Source organism: Camellia sinensis, chromosome 1, assembly GCF_055761805.1.
Source record: "Camellia sinensis isolate YWXY chromosome 1, ASM5576180v1, whole genome shotgun sequence".
In the NCBI taxonomy this organism is placed as follows: Eukaryota; Viridiplantae; Streptophyta; class Magnoliopsida; order Ericales; family Theaceae; genus Camellia; species Camellia sinensis.
In genome coordinates, this window is record NC_138961.1 from 179,515,440 (window position 1) to 179,535,913 (window position 20,474).

The window sequence follows — 20,474 nt, forward strand, 5'->3', positions numbered from 1 at the left end:
TGATATTGTTACATTATAATTTATAAGCATCTCATTGTTGTTTGTTCTTAAGAATATGATTTCTTCGTGTTTTAGTTTTTGAGACCTCTATATTCTTTTGTCGATATGGATTTAATTTCTTCTCTTCGTCAGCCCTCACTTTCAACACCTTTCCAGTCTGCCAGTAAGCATGACTTGCCCTGTCTAGCCAAAAAAAAAAAAAAACAAAAAAAAAAAAAAAACAAAACAAAACAAAAAAGCCTAGAGGAACTAAAAACTATGAGTAGTTTTAATTTATAATTTATTTTGGTGGGACTCTGTTTCAATTTGATTATTAAATTGAAATTCCAATTTTCATTGTTACATTTTGTTTGTAATTGTAATTACCATGTCTGAACTTCTTTTCTGAAGAGCTAGTTATGAGATTTATCATGTGCATGTGATGACATAGTTTTCGAAACAGGTTGTTGACAAACCTGCTCCGGTTAGAATATCATCTTTGTTGACTTCTCGCCACCTTTCTCAGAGGCAGATTAGGTTGCCTGCAAGGAAATATCATCCTAAAAATGATGGTCCAAAGGTGATGATGATTCCTCTGGTAAAACTTAGTATCTTATTTTAAAATAGAAATTATTACACTTCATTGCTTAATTTTGATATCCAGGTGCCATTTTTCATTGATGATGAAGAAACTCCGAGCACACCTAAGGCAGATACTCTTTTCATTCCCAGGGAGAATCCTAGAGCTCTTGTTATTTGTCCCTTGGAACAGTGGCCTCCAAGAACAAATGTGGATAAATCATCTCCATTGAAGGACACATCTAGTCCAATACATAAATGGAATGTTATGGGGAGGGGAATACCTAAACTAACACAGGATGCGGTAGTAGAAAAGTGATGTGATTTTTTTTTTTTTTTTTTTTTTTTTAAACTTGACTTAGAATATAGCCCTTGACAAAGCCAAATGATAAAAATTGATCCATGTAGCTAACCTCACTTACATAAGACTTTTGGTTTGGTTTGGTTTAGTTGGTATTTGTTGGGTTGATATTTGTTTTCACAATCTTGTTGCTCAATCAAAGTGAGTCATTATATTGATTTAAATTGTCAGTTTTGATGACTTTTGGATTATTTTTGGCCTTATGGATGCTACTTTCCCCATATAATGCTTTGGTAGATCTTGGGCACATTCATAAAGAATGTTGGTGTTTCAAACCTGATACTTTAAAATTTATCTGGAATGAATGTGTTTTTTATACCACTTCTTTCTTTGTTGTCTTGAGCATGGTATATGATACTTCTTAAGTTCTAGACTTGAAGCATATCATTCCCCCATCCCAACCAAGAGGGAGGGAGAGAGGCTGGAACAAATAAATATAGGTTTTATTCATATGTACAGTTAATTGTGTTTTTCTGTCAAATTTTAGGCTTCATTGCCTATTGCTGAATCTTAAAGCATTGCTCTTTACGGTAAAACAACTGAAGCTGTTTCCATTTCTTTGAATGGCTCTAGCGCAGAGGATAAAGATAGTAAGTAATCAGTAGTGCATAGTTTTATATATTAACTTTCTAGTTATTGCTGACTTGTTTTATTTTTTGTTATTTAATCTTCTGTGGTGGAAATAGTTTCAGTCTATCCTTTTGTAGTTGTCAGTAGTCATTCTGCATTAATGTAGGAAAGAGATTATTCAAATTTCAATGTGGAGGACATAGACAAGGTTACATAGCGTTGATTTTTTAGCACAGGAACTTGGACATGGGATTGATGTAGTTCTTGATTGTTCTTTCACTGGAATCTATACTCTGTTTTCTGAATCTGTAACTCTGTCACATATGTATCTGATTTGATTGATTTCTGAATCTATCACCCTGTCATATAGGTAGATAACTAAATTAGTTTTTTTTTGTTTTTTTATTTTTATGAAGACTTTCAAAGTGAAAATTTCAAGAACTCAAGGATTATCATGTGTGTGTCTCTTTGATCATTTTTGGATTAAGATTGCTTTATTAGTGCATTAATTAATTCTTTTGTTCTATGCCTGATTGGATTCTTGATCATGCTTTGCAATTAGGTTTACCCACATTCATATTTGTACAGTTTTAAGATTGGCTTCACTTGCACTTTAATAACTGTTGTGCCAAATTGCAATCTATATCAAGTTCATTTGTATTGGGTGTAAATTCTTCAATTTGTGTTTATTTTGATGAATCTGATTGCAGTTTATGTTCTGATGTAGGCATGTAGACTAGTGATGACTACAACTTCTATGCTAAAACACGATTTTTGGATATATGTTAGTTTGTGGTTAATGATGATTGGATATTAATTAAATGAGAAACTGAATTAATGCTTCATTTGTTATTGGAATGGGAGTTATTATTTTATATCTTAGTTTTATTACAGGTATTTGAATGGGAGTTGGATATTAATTGAATGAGAAATTGAATTAATGCTTCATTTGTTATTTCAATGGGAGTTATTATTTTATATGTTAGTTATTTTATATTTATTACAAGTATTTGAATGGGAGTTGGATATTAATCGAATAAGAAACTAAATCAATGCTTCATTTGTTATTTGAATGAGAGTTAATATTTTATATGCCAATATTACTACAAGTATTTTTTTTAATTCAATCAAATAAAATTAGCACAATTTCAAAAAAAAAAAAAGAAAAAAAGAGGGGATATGACGACGTTTCTACAAATGCCTCCTAAACCCTAAATACTAACATTCATATTTTTTAAAAAAAGATACGACGGCGTTTTGAAAACGTCGCTATATATCGTTGGTGACATCAGCGTGTATATTGTAAGACATTTTGCGGCGTTTTAAACGCCGCCTATAATAATATCACGGCGTTTTTAAAACGTCACAAAGCTACAGCGACGGCCGCATTTTTGACGTTTGGTACTAAACGCCACAAAATAAATTAGTGACGTTTTTGATAGTTATAGCAGCGTTTTTTAAACGCCACTAAAAGTCTAATTCCAGCAGTGCCTTGAATTGATATATCACACAATTTCCATCTCCATCTGTATCTCCATCTCCATCCCTACACACTAGGTCAGACCATACTCCATACCTACCTTTTCTCAATTGGGATGACAAGCTAAGTTAAGAAATTTCCAATAATTTCCAATATTCACGAGAGTGAGAGAGAGACAGATTTTCAACCCGTACTATGTATATTTATTTGTAATTAATAACGTCTAAGGGTGGCCTCTCTTTAGTCCAAATAATTGGAGTAGACCGTATAGTTTGTTTAATGTGTACTCATCTCGGCCATTTTAATAATTTAAATTATTAATTTTATAAAATTTATTGAGATTATTTATGTAAAAATAAAAAATTAATCAGATATCGATGATAATCATGATCGAATCGAATCATAAAATTATGTAAAAATAATAGATAGTTCATTACTAAGGCCTCATTTGGTATTTTATAGTTTTAGCTTAAAAGATAAAAAGTTATTAAAAAAATCAAAAAACTTATAACTTATACCAAAAAATCAAAGATTTCCTTTTCTTTTTTACTTTTTGCACATCTTTTCGTAAAAAATTAAGAAGTCATTCCAAACATACTAGTTTTTTTTTACTTCATATTTTAGTCAAAAAGTAAAAAATTACTAAAATAACTTGTTCCAAACAAGGCCTAAATCATATTTCTTGTGTGTATATATTTCATTATTTTATGATTAGATCATATGTTTATCAATATCCGATTAACTTAATTTTTTATATTGTATCAATGGGTCTTAAAAAAATAAATGTTCGAATTATTGAGATAAAGCTATGGTGGGCCCTAGTAGGCCGACAAACTACTGTGCTAAATTCGTTTGTAAGAGTATTTTCAACAGCAGAGACAGTTATAATATTTTAAACATTTTGCTTATTTTCATTAAAGATATAGAGTAGAGTTCCAACAATATGAGAAACCATATTATCATTTTGTCTCATTAACTATTTACTAACTACATATGAAGAGTCTTAAAAATTTAACAATTCAATTTTAGAAGGAAGGAGTATCAAATATTAATTATATACTTGTGTTAAGATTCATGCCTGAAAGATGCCCCTATATAAAGTAAAATAAAAAATATATTATATCAAACACATCACGTAAAACACATGATCAAATTTTATTTGAAGGTATTGTTTATTATTTATTTTATTATTTTTTTGAACTAGGAAAAAAAAAAGTTTCATAGGGATATAATAACTTTTGTAGGTCTAGACTCTGGTCGATTAATGGCTAGATTTAACCTAATTTAAAAGAAAGGACTCTCACCGAGATAACAATCGACTCCACATTCACTTCAGAACAAGAGTCTTGGGATTTTGATTTTGTAATAGGAATACAACACAATCTTCTGAAAAATGTCACAACCCAAGTGTCAAATTCATACATCTTGGATGGAAGGAGGGCAAAACTCCACTGGACCACCACTCTAGTTGTAAAGTTTTGTATACTATGATCCAACTCAAGAACTAGTAGGAAAATGTTCGAGATCTTAAACAAATTTCTACAATAATGTGATAAGATATGTGTCAATTTTTAATTTATTACACACTTAGGCCTCGTTTGGGAACTGGATATTCTAATAACTTTTTGGTTAAAATATGAGATAAAAAAAATAGTATGTTTAAGACAACTTTTTGATTTTTTACGAAAAGATATGCAAAAAATAAAGAGAAAAAAGAATGTTCAATTTTTTGGTATAAATTATAGATTTTTAAAAAAATTTAATAATTTTGGACTTTTAAACTGAAATTATTGTATGCCAAACGGAACTTTAATAATGATAAACCCAACTTTGATACCACATATTTTAAATAAATTTATAAGTATAAATGGATGAACTTCTATCAGTACTCTAACTAGTGTTATGGGTTTGTCTTTGGAGCGTCAGACCTGAAGGGCACCTAAATAAGGGAGGTCCACAAGGCATAAAGGAGCTGTTATTGGAAAGTGAAATTATTTGGTGCTAGACCCACATATTTTAAAATTATTTGGAAAGTGAATCCTAAATAAATTATCAAATTTTTTATCAAATATTTACATGAGTGTGAGACCCACACAAATCACATGTGTGTGAGTCTCACACCTATATGAAAGGTTTGATAAAAAAATTGATAATTTATTTGAGATACATAATATAACTCATTACCAATTATTATGTCTTTGGGTGCTTCTCCATTTACCAATAGAAATCAATAGATTCCATCCTTTCTATTAATTAGGGCATCTCCCACACTTGTTCAAATGTTCATCCTATTTAAATTTGATGAAATACATTTTTTTTTTCTATTTCAACCATGACATCGAACGCATATCAAATGATGACAATATTAGATTTTTCATTAAATTAAGGAAGCATTTAACTTTTTATCAAATTTTGTAGACGATCATTGGTGGACGACTGGCCGGTCAATCGGGTGAATGACCGACTTGGGAAAATTTCGCTGAAAATTTGCTTTAGAACGGACGACTGACCAAAAAACTAACTGGATAACCAACCAGATTTGATGAAACAATTGAAGTGTAACATATCAGATAAAATTTTTATTCAAATTTAATGAAAAATTTGAGTAAATGCTAGAGTTGCTCTTACATGGCAATTTAGGACACCATATGGCTGTTGCTCTTGGAGCAGCAAACAAATTCTCTGTTGGGATGGAATGCACTTGTTTAACTGACGCATGGACACATGTCATTGTTAGGGGTGAGCATGGTCCGAATTGGGGTAAAACTTGAACCAATCCGTTATCTACAGTTCCTAAAAAATTAGAACCAATCCAATCCGTTTCAATCGTAAAACCAATCCGAACCAATTCGTTTAAACACAGATTGGATTGGTTTAGGACCACGTATTGTATAGCGATCCCGGTTTTCCCTTCCTTATTTACTATTTTCCGGACTCGGTTTCGTTGATAGTTGTTGTTGTCTGTATTTCATTTTCATCCTTTAACTCTTTGTATTTGAGTTTAGAATTGTCTTGGGCGTGTTTCAAACAGCTTGGTTGAGCTTTTGTCCCAACTATTAATGCCCAGATTTTTAGTGGTCCGCTCGAGCGGAGTTTGCACACCTTCAGTAGTTTGTCCATCTACAAAGATACTGCAGATGTGTTTTTCACGCTCGAGCGGATTTCTTTACGCTCGAGCGGGTCGAGCTCGAGCGGGTGTCCTTGCGCTTGAGCAGGTGTTCGATGTCTGTAAAAATACTAGAAGAGTGCAATTTACGCTCGAGCAGAGTTTGCTTTGCGTTCGAGCGGGTAGAGTTTTGCAGTTGTGTCTTGGAGCTCGAGCGGGTCCAGTTTTTGTGTTTGACGCTCGAGCGTCCTATTCTCCGCTCGAGCGGGTCATACGTATATCAGTTGGTAGCTGGGTCATTTTAGATCACTTTTTCAACTCTTACTCTCTCTCTTACATTTCAAAAACCTATTTTGAGAGCTTCTCTCACCACATTTCACCATCTCTTTAAGGTTTGATATAGTTCTAGTGTGTTTCTAGCCTTGTCCCTTTGTAAAAAGTGTAGAGCATGGCTTGGGCTTTCTATCAATCCGAAAATCTTGGGGTTTGGAGCACTTTCGGTTTTCTTCACCTTCTCTTTTGGGCTCCGAATTTGAGGTAGGGATAACTACTCATATTTATGGTCTTTGACATAAACTTGTTGTCATTTTAATGTAATGTTGAAGTTGGGTAATTGTGGGTGTTAGGGTTTCAATATGAAAAGAGGGGTTTTGTTCTTTTGGGCCAATACATGTGTATTTGGGTCCTAAAATGAGATTGTAGTTGTTTAATGATAATATTTGAACCTTTGGGTCAATATTGGAAAAAGGGAGAAAATGTCATATTTGGGTTTTAGTGGGTCATTAGTGTAATTAATGACTTTCATTGTGAAATAGTGAAATTGGGAAGTTATAAGAAAGAATGGTGGAGTTGGATTGATTAATCACTCACCTTTGAGAATTATTGATAATTTATCTATTGGTGCATTTATTATCTGTTTAGAAATAACTGCTTTGGGCTATCGGTGGAGGATAGTCTTGATTGTTGTAGACACTGCATGATGATTAGGTGAATTAAAATTAATCAATTTGAGTATGTCATTGCGTATGACGGTTGGAGTAATACAACGAATATGTGGATTGATTGGTCATTGTATGTGATGAGTATTTGAATACATGGATGTCGAATCCCGCAGATGAAAATTTCGTAAAATGGCAATTCGAAAATAATTATACACGGGTGCCAAATCCCACGGATGAAATTTCCATAAAATGACAATTCGAAAATATCTATACATGGGTGCCGAGTCTCGCGGATGAAATTTTCGTAAAATGGCCACAAGAAAATAATTACACATGGGTACCGAATCCCGCGGACGCAATTTCCGTAAAATGGCAGTTTGAAGTATTGTTGGCATGAGATGTAGTCTCATTTAAGTTGTTTGGCCAGGTTCTGAGCCGTGCTTACAAGTTGAGAATTGGTTAAGTAACGGATTGTGGAACTGGATTGTACTGTATGTTGGTTTATATGAGTTAAACATTTATCAAGTGCTAATGTTTTAGTTATTGCTCATATTATGTTTAGCATATCTCTACTGGGCGTTGACTCATCCTATTTGGGACATCATTTTTAGGTGCAGGTGACATCCAACCTCCAAGGATGTAGCCTGGGAGGCTTAGTGGCGGAGAGACCTTTTTGATTACTTTTTGTATTACATGTATATCAAGCTAAGGGCTTATTTTGTGAAGAGTTAGTACTCTCATTTTTGTAACCAAGTGTTGACTTGGAAAGTTGTAAGCCCGTAGGGCATTTACTTTTGTTGTCAACATGTAATACATTCTGTAAGAATACTCTGATTTATGAAATGTGATATCTCTTTCTTGTATCATGGATGTCTGTTTATGGATTAATTTTTTAGGGCGTTACAACTTGGTATCAGAGCGTACCGAGTTTGAACACTGTGGGTACGTGGATGTGATTAGTATCACAATGGGTTTGTCTCGCTTGTTAAAGACTTAGATGTAGTGTTATGTGCTTATCTGATAACATGTTTATGTGGCTATATGGGTATGGGATTTAGTTTCTAGGATGTTGATTGGATCCTTGGGTTTCTGTGAGTCTTGTTGGAAAAGCACTTAATCAATGCTGTTTCTAATCGGAACTCTAGTAACGCCTCGGGACTATATCATTATCCAGAAATGAAATTCGTAAGTGCTTATGTGATTATGTGCTTATGTGGAGTGAACTACAGTTGCCCATTGTTTTAGAACGCGAGTGTTATAGCTTCACACATTTGTGAATGTGTTAATGTTCTTTGTTACCTTTATTAGGATGTCAGGGGGAGGACGTGGAGGTAGGCGAAGTAGGCCTAGGAGGCAGAAGATGCCTATACCGGATGAGATTTCGGCGCAGCAGGAGGGTGTTGGTCAGGCCAATGTGGCCGAGCCAGTAGGTCAGTAGGCCATAGGCGCATTAGCCCGCACGATAGCAGGAGCTTTGAGGGAATCCATGGGCATTCTCAGAGCTGAGAATCAAGTCCCGACCCAGGTTGTTGATGTAGGGCCTTCCTTTCTGAAGAGGAAGTTCTTCCGGTCTAACCTGGATGAGTTTGTGGGTGATTCGAAAGAGCCACTTAAGGCAGATGAATGGCTCGAGCAGATGACGAAGACGTTTGAGATGCTTGGCATCGAAGACGGGCTTTGAAGGTGACCTTGGCATCTTTCCAACTTAAGGGGGATGCGGGTTAGTAGTGGAAGTTCGTGAGGGGTCGTATTGGTGGCACGTGGGAGGCCTTTGTAGACGCTTTCCAGGAGAAGTTTCTGTCCCCAACTGTTAGGGAGAAGCTGAGGGACCAGTTTTTTTAGCTCAAGCAGCTGAGTTTATCAATGGCTGAGTTTGAGGCCGCATTTACTAGCCTATCTAGGTTTGCTCCTGAGCTTGTGGCGTCTGAGGAACACCGTTGTCTTTAGTTCGAGAAGAAGTTGAGGCATGGGCTCAAGACCAGAGTTAGGGAATCCATGACTCGGGAGTATGGGCGTCTTGTGGATGCCGTGACCCATATGGAGACTATGATGCAGGAGGGAGATGAGAGGATGAGGGGCTCCAAGAGGAGTCAGGATGGCCAGGGGGATGGTAGGAGGCAGAGGGGTTCTAACCCTCAGCAGTCCCAGAATGCTTTGATGAGATCTACCTTTTTATTACCGAGTTCGAGTTCTGGGAGAGGCAGCCAGGGAGACTTTACCCGTTTCAAATGTGGTCAGCTGGGCCACAAGTCTCCAGCTTGCCCACATAGGGGAGGAGGTCAGGGAGCAGTTTCATCTTCGGCTCGACTTCAGAGCCAGAGTCAGGGCAGAGGCCAGTCGTCCTCCTGTTACCAGTGTGGTCAGGCGGGGCACCTGAAGAGGTTCTGCCCACAGTTGGGTGGTACACCTGGTGCGTCTGGTTCGAGACAGACGCAGAGTTCGCAGCCAACACAGTCTGTTCAAGCCTTGAGGGCCAATCAGGGGGCTTTATCGTCTCAGTCTGTGCAGCAGTCTATTGCTCCGAGAGGTGAGCAGGTTGACCAGAGACCTACTGGGCGCATGTATGCTGTTACCGCGCAGGATCTAGTACCGGCTCCATCTGTTGTGAGAGGTACCTTTTTGTTTTGCAACTCAGTTGCCAATGTGTTGATTGATACGGGTGCATCCCATTCCTTTATATCTGCTGCATTTGCATCTGTTTTGGGATTAGAGTTGGCATAGTTAGCATCTTCTATTTGTGTTGTATCGCCTGTTGGGCGTGAATTGATTTTGAAACAAGGATGTAGAGGTTGTGACATAGAGGTCGCCGACCGCCGTCTTCCATTCTCTTTTGTAGTTACCGGGTTTTGATATAATTTTGGGTATGGACTGGTTATTGTCATACCGGGCAATTATTGATTGTTACCGCCAGAGGGTCACTGTTTGTACCTTGAGCGGAGATTGTTTCCATTTCTTGGGGGATCGGGTTGGTAGTGTGTTGCCACCGGTGTATAACCCGCGAGGGCAGAGTGAGCTTAGTGGTCTTCTCGCTAGCTTTATGAGTAGTGAGTGTGATGAGACCCAAACTGTATTGCCGAGAGTGGTGTGTGAGTACTCGGACATCTTTCCTGAGGATCTTGTTAGTTTGCCACCCCATCGAGAGATCGAGTTCTTTATTGACTTAGTGCCTGGCACGACACTGATTTCCGTGGCACCTTATCGTTTTGCCCCAGCCGAGTTGAGTGAGTTGAAGATCCAACTCCAAGAGTTGCTAGATAAGGGCTTTATTCGCCCTAGTGTTTTGCCGTGGGGAGCACCGGCCCTCTTTGCTAAAAAGAAAGATGGTGCCTTGAGACTTTGTATCGATTATCGAAAATTGAAACGGGCTACGGTTAAGAATAAATACCCTATGCCCCGTATAGATGATCTGTTTTACCAGTTGAAGGGGTCTCGTTGTTTCTCTAAGGTAGATTTGAGATCGGGTTACCACTAGTTGAGGGTCAGGGAGGAGGATATTCCGAAGACAACATTCCGTACGCGGTATGGCCACTATGAGTTTCTGGTGATGCCTTTTGGGCTCTCCAATGCACTGGCAATGTTTATGGATTTGATGAACCGGATCTTCCGGGAATTCTTAGATCGCTTTGTGGTCGTTTTCGTGGACGACATCCTGATTTATTCACCTTCTGAGGAAGAGCACGAGAAACACTTGAGAGTGGTGCTTGAGTTGCTTAGAGCCCATAAGCTGTATGCTAAGTTTGGGAAGTATGAATTCTGGCTAAGAGAGGTTAAATTCTTAGGCCATGTGGTATCCGAGGAAAGGGCGTCTGTTGATACATCCAAAATAGAGGCAGTGCAGGATTGGTTACAGCCTAAGAGTGTTTTTGAGATCCGTAGTTTTCTGGGATTAGCTGGGTACTATCGCCGGTTTGTGAAGGATTTCTCTAGGCTAGCTTTGCCGTTGACTAGATTGACGTGGAAAGGGGTCAAATTTGTGTGGAGTGAGACTTGTGAAAAGTCGTTCCAGGAGTTAAAAGTTAGACTTACCACCGCTCCAGTGTTGATTATTCCGGAGAAAGGTTTGGGTTATGCGGTTTATTGTGATGCCTCACGAGAGGGTTTGGGTTGTGTGTTGATGCAAGAGGGGAAAGTGGTAGCCTATGGCTCACGTCAGTTGAAAATACATGAGAGGAACTACCCTACACATGGCCTTGAGTTAGCAGTTGTGATTTTTGCCTTGAAGATTTGGAGGCACTACCTGTATGGTGAGAGATTTGAGGTGTTCTCGGATCATAAGAGTCTGAAGTATCTGTTTATTTAGAGAGACTTGAACTTGAGGCAGAGGAGATGGATGAAGTTTATTGAGGATTACGATTTCGAGTTGCACTATCACCCAGGAAAGGCCAATGTTGTGGCCGATGCCCTTAGCAGGAAATCCATTAGTGATGTAACCTGTATAGCCATCCGGGAGTGGGAGATGTTGGGTGCACTTGGCAAGTTCGATTTGCTTCTGAGCGAATCCGTTGAGGCTGCGGCCTTGTTTTCTGTAGTTGCGCAGCCTACACTTGTGAGTCGAGTGTTAGAAGCATAGAGAGGTGACCTTGAGGTAGAATCCCTCCGAGAGAAGATCTCTAACGGGAAGGCTGAGAAGGGTTTGACTGTGTATCCCGACCTGAGTGTGAGATACCGAGACCGTCTGTTTGTGCCAGAGTCTTGCCGAGATGAAGTACTCCGAGAGTTTCACCATTTACGCCTTGCGGTACATTCGGGAGGCACTAAGATGTATCGTGATCTGGGTCGCCAGTTTTGGTGGCGGGGTATGAAGGGAGAGGTGGCTGTGTTTGTGTCTAAGTGCCTTACTTGTAAGCAAGTGAAGGCCGAGCATCAGAGGCCAGCGGGTTTGCTGCAACCCTTGCCTATTGCCGAGTGGAAGTGGGAGCATGTCACTATGGACTTCGTTGTAGGTCTTCCGAGGACTCAGTGGGGTAGTGATGCTATTTGGGTGGTTGTAGACTGATTGACTAAGTCGGCGCACTTTATTCCTATGCGCGTGAAGGATTCGGCAGATCATCTTGCCGACTTGTATATTCGAGACATAGTGAGGTGCACGGGGTCCCAGTGTCGATCGTCTCAGATAGAGATCAGCATTTTACTGCTAGGTTATGGCAGAGTTTGCAGAGTGCCTTGGGCACTAGATTGACCTTTAGCACGGCTTATCATCCTCAGACTGACGGGCAGTCCGAGCGTACTATTCAGATCCTTGAGGATATGCTTCGAGGTTATGTTCTTGACTTTAATGGGTCGTGGGAGAGGCACTTGCCCTTGGTGGAGTTTGCCTACAACAACAGTTTTCAATCCAATATTGGTATGGCACCGTTTGAGGCCTTGTATGGCCGACCGTGTAGGTCTCCAGTTTGTTGGGCCCAGAGTTGGTGAGGGAAACGACGGAGAAAGTTAAGCTTATCCGTAGGAGGCTTGTTACAGCCCAGAGTGGCCAGAAGAGTTATGCCGACCGTAGGAGGAGGTCGTTAACATTTGAGGTGGGCGATCATGTCTTCTTGAAAATATCACCTAGGCGGGGTTTCATGAGGTTTGGGAAGAGTGGAAAGTTGTCCCCTCGGTTTATAGGCCCTTTTGAGATCCTTGAGAGGATTGGTGAGGTCGCTTATCGTTTAGCTTTACCGCCGCAGTTGTCCGGGGTACATGACATGTTTCATGTTAGTATGCTTCGGAAGTACGAGCTAGATCCATCGCATGTATTGGATTGGACCGACTTAGAGGTTGATGTGGATGCCTCGTATGAGGAGAGACCGGTGCGGGTCTTGGTAGGCGGGAGCAAGTCTTGCGAGGCAAGACGATACCCTTGGTAAAGGTTTTGTGGAAACATCACGGAGTGGAAGAAGCCACTTGGAAACGTGAGTTGGAGGTCTGAGAAAAATATCCAGACTTGTTTGTTAACATTTAATTATGTAATGGGAGTTTTGTTTTGTATTGATAAACCTCAAGAGTATTGAATATTTCTTAAGTTGTAAAACATGGCATATGTTTTAATTTATGGAAGCATTGTTGAACGTGCTTGGAAAATGGAAGTTTATTTTAACAATGCATATGTTAATTCTATTTTAGAAATGCAAATATATTATTGGCATTGGGTATGTAATTGAATATGTGTTGAAATTGGTGAATTTCAAGGAAATGCATCTGGATAATGCATGTTGTAACTTATATTGCAATTTGCCCCTTAAGAAGGGATGGTATGACCGGTGATGGGTCAGGTTGATATATATTGAATTGTAATATTGTTGGGAATTGAGAAAACTCACTTTCGAAAACTTGTACTTAATTTTAGGGACGAAATTCTTTAAGGCGGGAAGGTTATAGCGATCCTGGTTTTCCCTTCCTTATTTACTGTTTTCCGGACTCGATTTCGTTGATAGTTGTTGTTGTCTGTATTTCATTTTCATCCTTTAACTCTTTGTATTTGAGTTTAGAATTGTCTTGGGCGTGTTTCAAACAGGTTGGTTGAGCTTTTGTCCCAACTCTTGTTGTCCAGATTTTTAATGGTCCGCTCGAGTAGGTCTTCTTGCGCTCGAGCGGAGTTTACACACCACCAGTAGTTTGTCTGTTTACAAAAAATACTATAGATGTGTTTTTCACGCTCAAGCTGATTTCTTTACGCTCGAGTGGGTCGAGCTCGAGCGGGTATCCTTGCGCTCGAGCGGGTGTTCGATGTCTGTAAAAATACTAGAAGAGTATAATCTATGCTCGAGCGGAGATTCCTTTACGCTCAAGCGGGTGGAGTTTTGCAGTTGTGTCTTGGAGCTCGAGCGGGTATATTTGCGCTTGAACGGGTCCAGTTTTTGTGTTTGACGCTCGAGCGTCCTATTCTTTAGGTGTCGGGTACCTTACAGGAGTGATGCTAAGGGAATGCAATAAACAGACAAAGCGGCACTCTAGAAAGCACCTCATGGAGTGAGTGGCGGTAAACCGCTTTACTCTGACGGGGAATGGTACTCAAGGAGAGCACTTCTGATCGCCATTCTAGCTTGCAACAGTGAAACAGTCAATACAGTATTCTGTTAACTTTGAACACACAGCTTGTATCAGCACACTGCTCATTCTGAACACGCAGCTCATAACACAGTATTCTGTTTATTCTGAACACACGGCTTATGCAAGACACTGCTCATTCTGAATACACGGGGTGCAATGACGGAACTTGCAGAAGCTGAAACAAACTCAGATGCCTGACATTTTCCCTCTTTTCTTTTGCTTTGCAGCCCGAAACTTTCATAACTTCAGATAGGTCCTGGTTTTACTGTTCCCACATGACCCGGGTTGAACCCTATGATTTTTGAAAGAACAAAATCTTGTTTTGCACAAATGTGGAGAACGGCACGGCACTCTGAGCACAAAACGATTCAGTTTTGAAATTGAAATAAGAAAAGGGTTCTCAATCGAGTATTGAGCCTACAACTGACCACAACCACAACGACTCAACAACGGAAAACAAAGGTGGAACAACCTAAATACCACTCAACAAAGGAAAAACAACCTCAACATATCTATTGACACTCAAACGACTCAAAACAAGAATCGAGACAAACAAAAACACACAAACACCACACTCAGCTGTGTTACAAAGGCAAGAGACCTCTTGGTGCACGAGGAGCCAGTTTCTCCGGGTATTGTTTCCCACCCTTTCTCATTTGTGATTCTCACATCACTCGGCCCTCAGGCTCTGTTTTTCTGAAAAAGCCCTTTTCCTCACTTTTTCTCTCAGTGCACATCTCTCTATTTTTCAATCTCTCATGTTTTATCCCTCCCCTGGGTGGTTGATGGGTAAGCATGAAGTTGCGAGCTCTTGCCCCTATCATGCTACTAGATTCTCTTTCTTCCGCTCACAGTCAGTGAGTTCCTCCCACAGAGGGGTTGCGCTAAGAATGGGTATGTAGCAAATCTGCAGCTGACATTGGTTGACGATGCTCTGCTGGGGAGTTTGGACGTGATCGGATCTGTCCAGATGAGGGAGTGGAATATCTTGATCCATTCCAGTTCGTGCTTCGCACTTGATATGATACCTCGCTGCTTGGAGGACGAGAGAGCTTTTCGGCCCTTTATTGTTAGCTTCAATTGCGCCCCTTTCTGGCAGGTAGAGTGCCCTTCTTGGCGAATAGGGTGCCCTTTCTGGCAAGTATGTTGCCAATGGGGAAAAGACAGAACACCTGACTCAACTGTGCCTCTAGTTCATCATTTTGACCATTTTTTTGTTTTGGTTTTAAAACAATTTTGACCAACATGAAAGTTAGATTAACATCATTGTTCAACTTTTTGATTTTGAAAATCATGCGAGTCAGGCTGTGCGCACTGAAAATTTTCCTTTTTTGGGTCCAAGAAATGGTCCAGTTTTAGAAAAATGAAATAATTTTCGAGAGAATTAGTCAACCTTAGTAAAAATTCTCAAAAACTATTTTTGCAAATGGCCACTGCTCAACGAGCACGGAACCTACTCTTGAGATGCACAACCTCAGATCCAAAACAAATGGAAAATTGCCCCTTGTCTGAAGGACACTGCACGGCAACGGAAAGTTGCCCCTTGTTGAATAGCACCGCAGCACTCTGAACGGCAACAGAAAGTTGCCCCTTGTTTGAATAGTACCGCAGCACACTAGACGGCAACGAAAAGTTGCCCCTAGTCTGAATAGCGCCGCAGCACGTGGCAAGCAGTCCTCACAATGACAATTACAACCAAATTCTTGGATACAGAGAAGACAAAGATGACCAGAACCATCACATGGACACAGTCAAATTTGAAGTGTTCTACGGCTGGACTTCAGAGTGAAGTTGCCTACGTATCCCAAAGATGGGAATCAAGCCTTACGTAGTTCGGGGTTAAGGTACACTCGGGTATTAACCTCTCTTTTTGCGCTCTAACTTTGCCAAGGCCGCCCTTTCTGGGTTTTCAACCTTGCGAGCTTTGTTCTTCTCTTCTTTTCAATTCTTTTCATTTCTTTTATTTTTCATCTTTTTTTTTTCATTTTCTTCATTTTTTCTTCTTTTCTTTTTTTTTTTTTTTGCATTTTTCTCTTTTTTTCTTTTTCTTCTTTTTCTTGCTCTAACTGTTGCCTGGGTCGCCCTTCTGGGTTTTTAGCCCAGCGAGCCTCTCAAGGGTAAAAGTGTAGCTTTGTCCATGTCAAATGGTTTTGAGATCTTGAAGTCATCTGAATCCAAGAGAATAGCTGTTGTTCGCTAATGATGTAGAAGTCTGTCCAATGGAGGGTGAATTTGGCCCTAGTGTTGAGGATAGGAACTCGGTTGTCCTTTAGCAATGTCTTCTTCTTTCCTCCCTTCTGGGGTTTGGCATTCTTGTCGATCTTCATTGATTTGTGGAATGATCCATCTTCGGCTCTTCGAGCACAATCTGGCATCTTTTGCCCCTAGTTCGAGGGGTGTTTTCGATCTAGCTTTGCAAGCTTCTTTTGACGACATCTGATCTTCTTGATCTGACTTCCCTGTTCCTAGTTCGAGGGCTGCTTCTGATCCGGCCACACAGGCCTTACATTGTGGTTGACCGTTGAACATTCTGAATCTAAGTTCAAGGTTCGAAAGTAAGGGGTCGAGTCTCGAGGCTGAGAGCAATCCTAGACTGCACAATCTCAAGAGCGATTCCACACAGGTCTTTGCAGGATCGCGCAAAATATTTTTTGAAATTTTTTAAGAAAATGACAAATCGCTCGCGCTGAAGACAGTGTAGAACCAATCTGGATCAAACCAAGGCCCTTCTCAGTGCTCACATTAACAAACATGATTTCATTCATTAAGGGCTTAGCATGCCTTTCTTTCTCTCAATCGATCAAATTTTTATAAATCCCGGGGAATTCTTTCCTCTTCATTTTCATCATAGTGTTCAAAAGGTTTTGAAAAAACTTAGGTCAATGCAATGAGTTCGAGGCACAGAAAAGTAGGCGAAAAGCACTGCCATTTCATTCAGAAATTCTGGCACAACTGGCGCAAGGCAGAAGCAAACACAAGAGTGTGAAAATTGCTGCAGTTTCATTCAGATCTGTTGGCATAACTGGCTCCAAGGCAGAAACAGACTCAAAAGAAAGCAAAAAGACAAACATAAAACAAGATAGTGATATCCAAGGTAACACCCCCGGAATCACCCGACTCCAATGCAATAGGACTGACCTGATACAACAAGACAGACCCGACTGACTCAGTGCAGAAAGACTGACTATATACAAAATAACAAAACTAACCTAATACCCAAGTCAGAAAGTACAAAAACTAGTATTTGCATATTGCTCAAAACAGTACGTGCCATTCCCTTGTCTGGAGTAAATCGAGCTCCACAAGCCGCTGGTTCATTCCCTAATCACATGGTCACATTATCCCCCAAGTTCACCGATCCAGTGCCGATAAACTTTGCCGAGCTTGGCGCGGCAATGACCCCATTGTCAATCAAATCTTGCACTTCGTGGCGAAGACGAAAGCAATTGTCGGTGCCATGACCAGTTTGTTGATGGAAGGCACAGTACTGGGCATCATCATGCATAGTCGGAAGAGGATTCGGGAGAGGCCGAGGCTCAAGGGGTTTGAGATGGCCTTGTCCAACAAGGATTTGGAGAGCTTTGGACAAAGGCATATAGAGGGCATGGAAGACCCTCCAATCTCGGGGTTGGTACTTCAAAGTTTCTAGATTTTTGCTGGACGCACCAGCAAAGGGATTGGCAGGTGCTGGCCTGGTTTGCCGATCTCTTTCGAGTGCAGGATTAGAGCTCAAAAGATCGTTTCTGGTACGACGACCCTTCTCCCGATTTTCCCCTTGCTTCGAACAGCTCTCATTCTGAGTGACGAAAGTATCCTCCATAATCTTTGCAACAACTGCGAGCACTTGCTCTTTGTTTAGCCCTTCCGCTTTCAAAGCCTCCATAGCCCACAGAAGGTGTTCATGGGGATCAATGCTTTCCCCTACCTTGTTCTTACCACTGGCCTCCACTTTGCCAAGGGATTGGCCTTCTTCCAATACAACTTGTCCCAAGATTGGGGAGCCTTTTGTCGTGAAACTCCTAGCATGTGATGTGGCCGATGATGGAGCCAATGTCCCGGAGGCCAGATCTGTCACAGTTCTTTGAAGATCTTCAATCATTCCATCATGCATAAGTCCATGCTTTCTGGAGCGAACACCTCAGGCTTGGGTAGATGTGCTGGGGTGATGTATATGCTGGGGTCGAAGGTGGATGGTAGTGTATGGATGAGGTTGAGGTGGGGAGGTGACGAGTCAGTACTAACCTGAGGTCCTTTGGGTGGAGCTAGGGTTTCTTCATCAATAAGATCCTGAATCTTATGACGGAGGCGGATGCAACGGTTTGTATCATGACTGTGTTGTTGATGATAGACACAGTATTTAGCTGGGTCATATCTTGGTGCAAGAGGATTTGGAAGGGGTTGGGGTTCTAGGAGTTCTAGGTGCCCTTCTTCTTGCAGCTTTTTTCAAAGCTTGGGAGAGACTCATGTAAAGAGGGTTAAACTTTCGGGCTTGGGGCCGATTTGAAGTGGCGAGTTTTTAGCCATTGAGGGAAGTGGTGATAGAGTCTACTTCTGAGCATTGCACAGCTGCGCTATCATCAATAGTAGCATTGGAACTGCGTGCAACATTTCTCTTCAACGGCTCATTATCTTCTGCAAAAATCCCTTGTCGGATGTCATCCTCGATTTGAACCCCCATTCCATGAAGGTCTGCAAAGGTAAACAGTGGTAGTACGATCATTTTCTGCAACAACATGCCATGTAAATTCCGAACAATCATCATGATCTGATCTTTGTTGGAAGGCCTTGTAGTCATCATTGAGGCCTTGCTCTCTATCTCGTCATGAATTCTAAGAAACCCTCCTTTGGTTCTTGGCGGGTGACTTCGAGATCATGAGTTGTGACTTGGATCTGTGTGTTGTAGGAGTATTGAGCAATAAAGGCCTCAGCCAGCTCTTCCCAATTCCGTTTCACAGAGTCCTCCAATTTCGCATACCAGATTGCGGCTATCCCAGACATGGTTCGGCCAAAGAGAGACAACTTCTGAGCTGTGGTCAAACCCATTGGCCTCAAGATATTAGAAAACAGGTGGAGGTGCACCCTTGGGTCTCCAGAGCCGTCAAAGCGATCGATATGCGGCATTTTAAACCGCTTCGACAAGGCAACTGCAGATTCAATATACCCGTCCTCTAAATCCGGGATGGAGTTCACTCCCTGTGCCCGCTTGAATAACTCCTCTAGTTTATTGACCTTAAGTGCAGTTGAGTCAACCTTAAATTCAAATGGAGCCTCGCTTTGATGGACAAGAGCTTTAGAGGTCTGTACTAGGATTGGCTCCGTCGGATTGCCTTGAGTCTCTTAGACATTAGCAGTATGGGCAGTGGCTCTGAGTGTCGGGTTACCTGTGGGAGGTGCATGAGATGTAGAAGCCGCAGCCTGCTGTGGCTGTTGTTGTTGTAGCTGGGTTATCACTTCAGCCTGACGAGCCATGACTTCAGCTTGACGAGCCGTGACTTCAGCCTGGCGGACTGCGTCCTGCTGCAATGCCTCGATTGTTTGTTGTAGGTACTACATCTGTTTTTCCATACTGGCTGAGGGATACTGAGCCATGGAACGGGTGATTGATCTCGTGCTGAGTTGAATGCAGACAACTGTTCCCAAACCAGACTAGACCCGGGTGAACTGAGGTGTGACTACTGTAGAAACTATACTGGTGAATTCTGCCTGAACCTCTTTCGCTTTGTAACTGGTGGGGGTGAGGCAAACACAGGTTGCTTCTGAACCGATTCTGACCTGACAAAGTCTATCAATATAAGTCCATTGTATTCGGGGGATATTGGAGCCTTCTGAAGCTATGGTTCCAAGACTACCTAGCAAAAGAGAAAATAGACAGCATCTCAGCTTGATTTCACTAGAATAGATACGAGCATAGCTGAATGACTGCACTCGTTACTGATTTCTGCCCCAAATTTTGTTTGTGAACTGATACCCTTAGGTAAAACTGATTCTCCCAAATACTGATGCCTACAGGCTTGATACCTAGACTTGCAAACTGTTACATGCATTCCTGTAGGGACACACTCTAAAAGCACATAGAAAGCAAATGAGAGCCAAAACACCCCTATGTTGGGGGTAGGGTTTCCCTGTCCTATTTTGTCAGGAGCTAGGGTTTCACTATGCACGCAGCGGTTTCAAACTACCTATAATCGGGTAAGCAACCTGTCCTAGTTTGGAATGGTCACTATGGATTCCGAATATGTACTAGGTCGAATGGTTAAAAGGGTGCCCCAGTATAACCGGGGTTTGTGTTCCCGTCGTGGCAGAGCCCGCAACCGGTCAGCCTTATGGCACGCTTCGCAAAGCGAGTCTCTGGTAAACCGTTCAGGAATAGCATATGGCAAACACGGTGTCCTAGGCGCACCAATGCAAATGCAATGCAAAGAAACA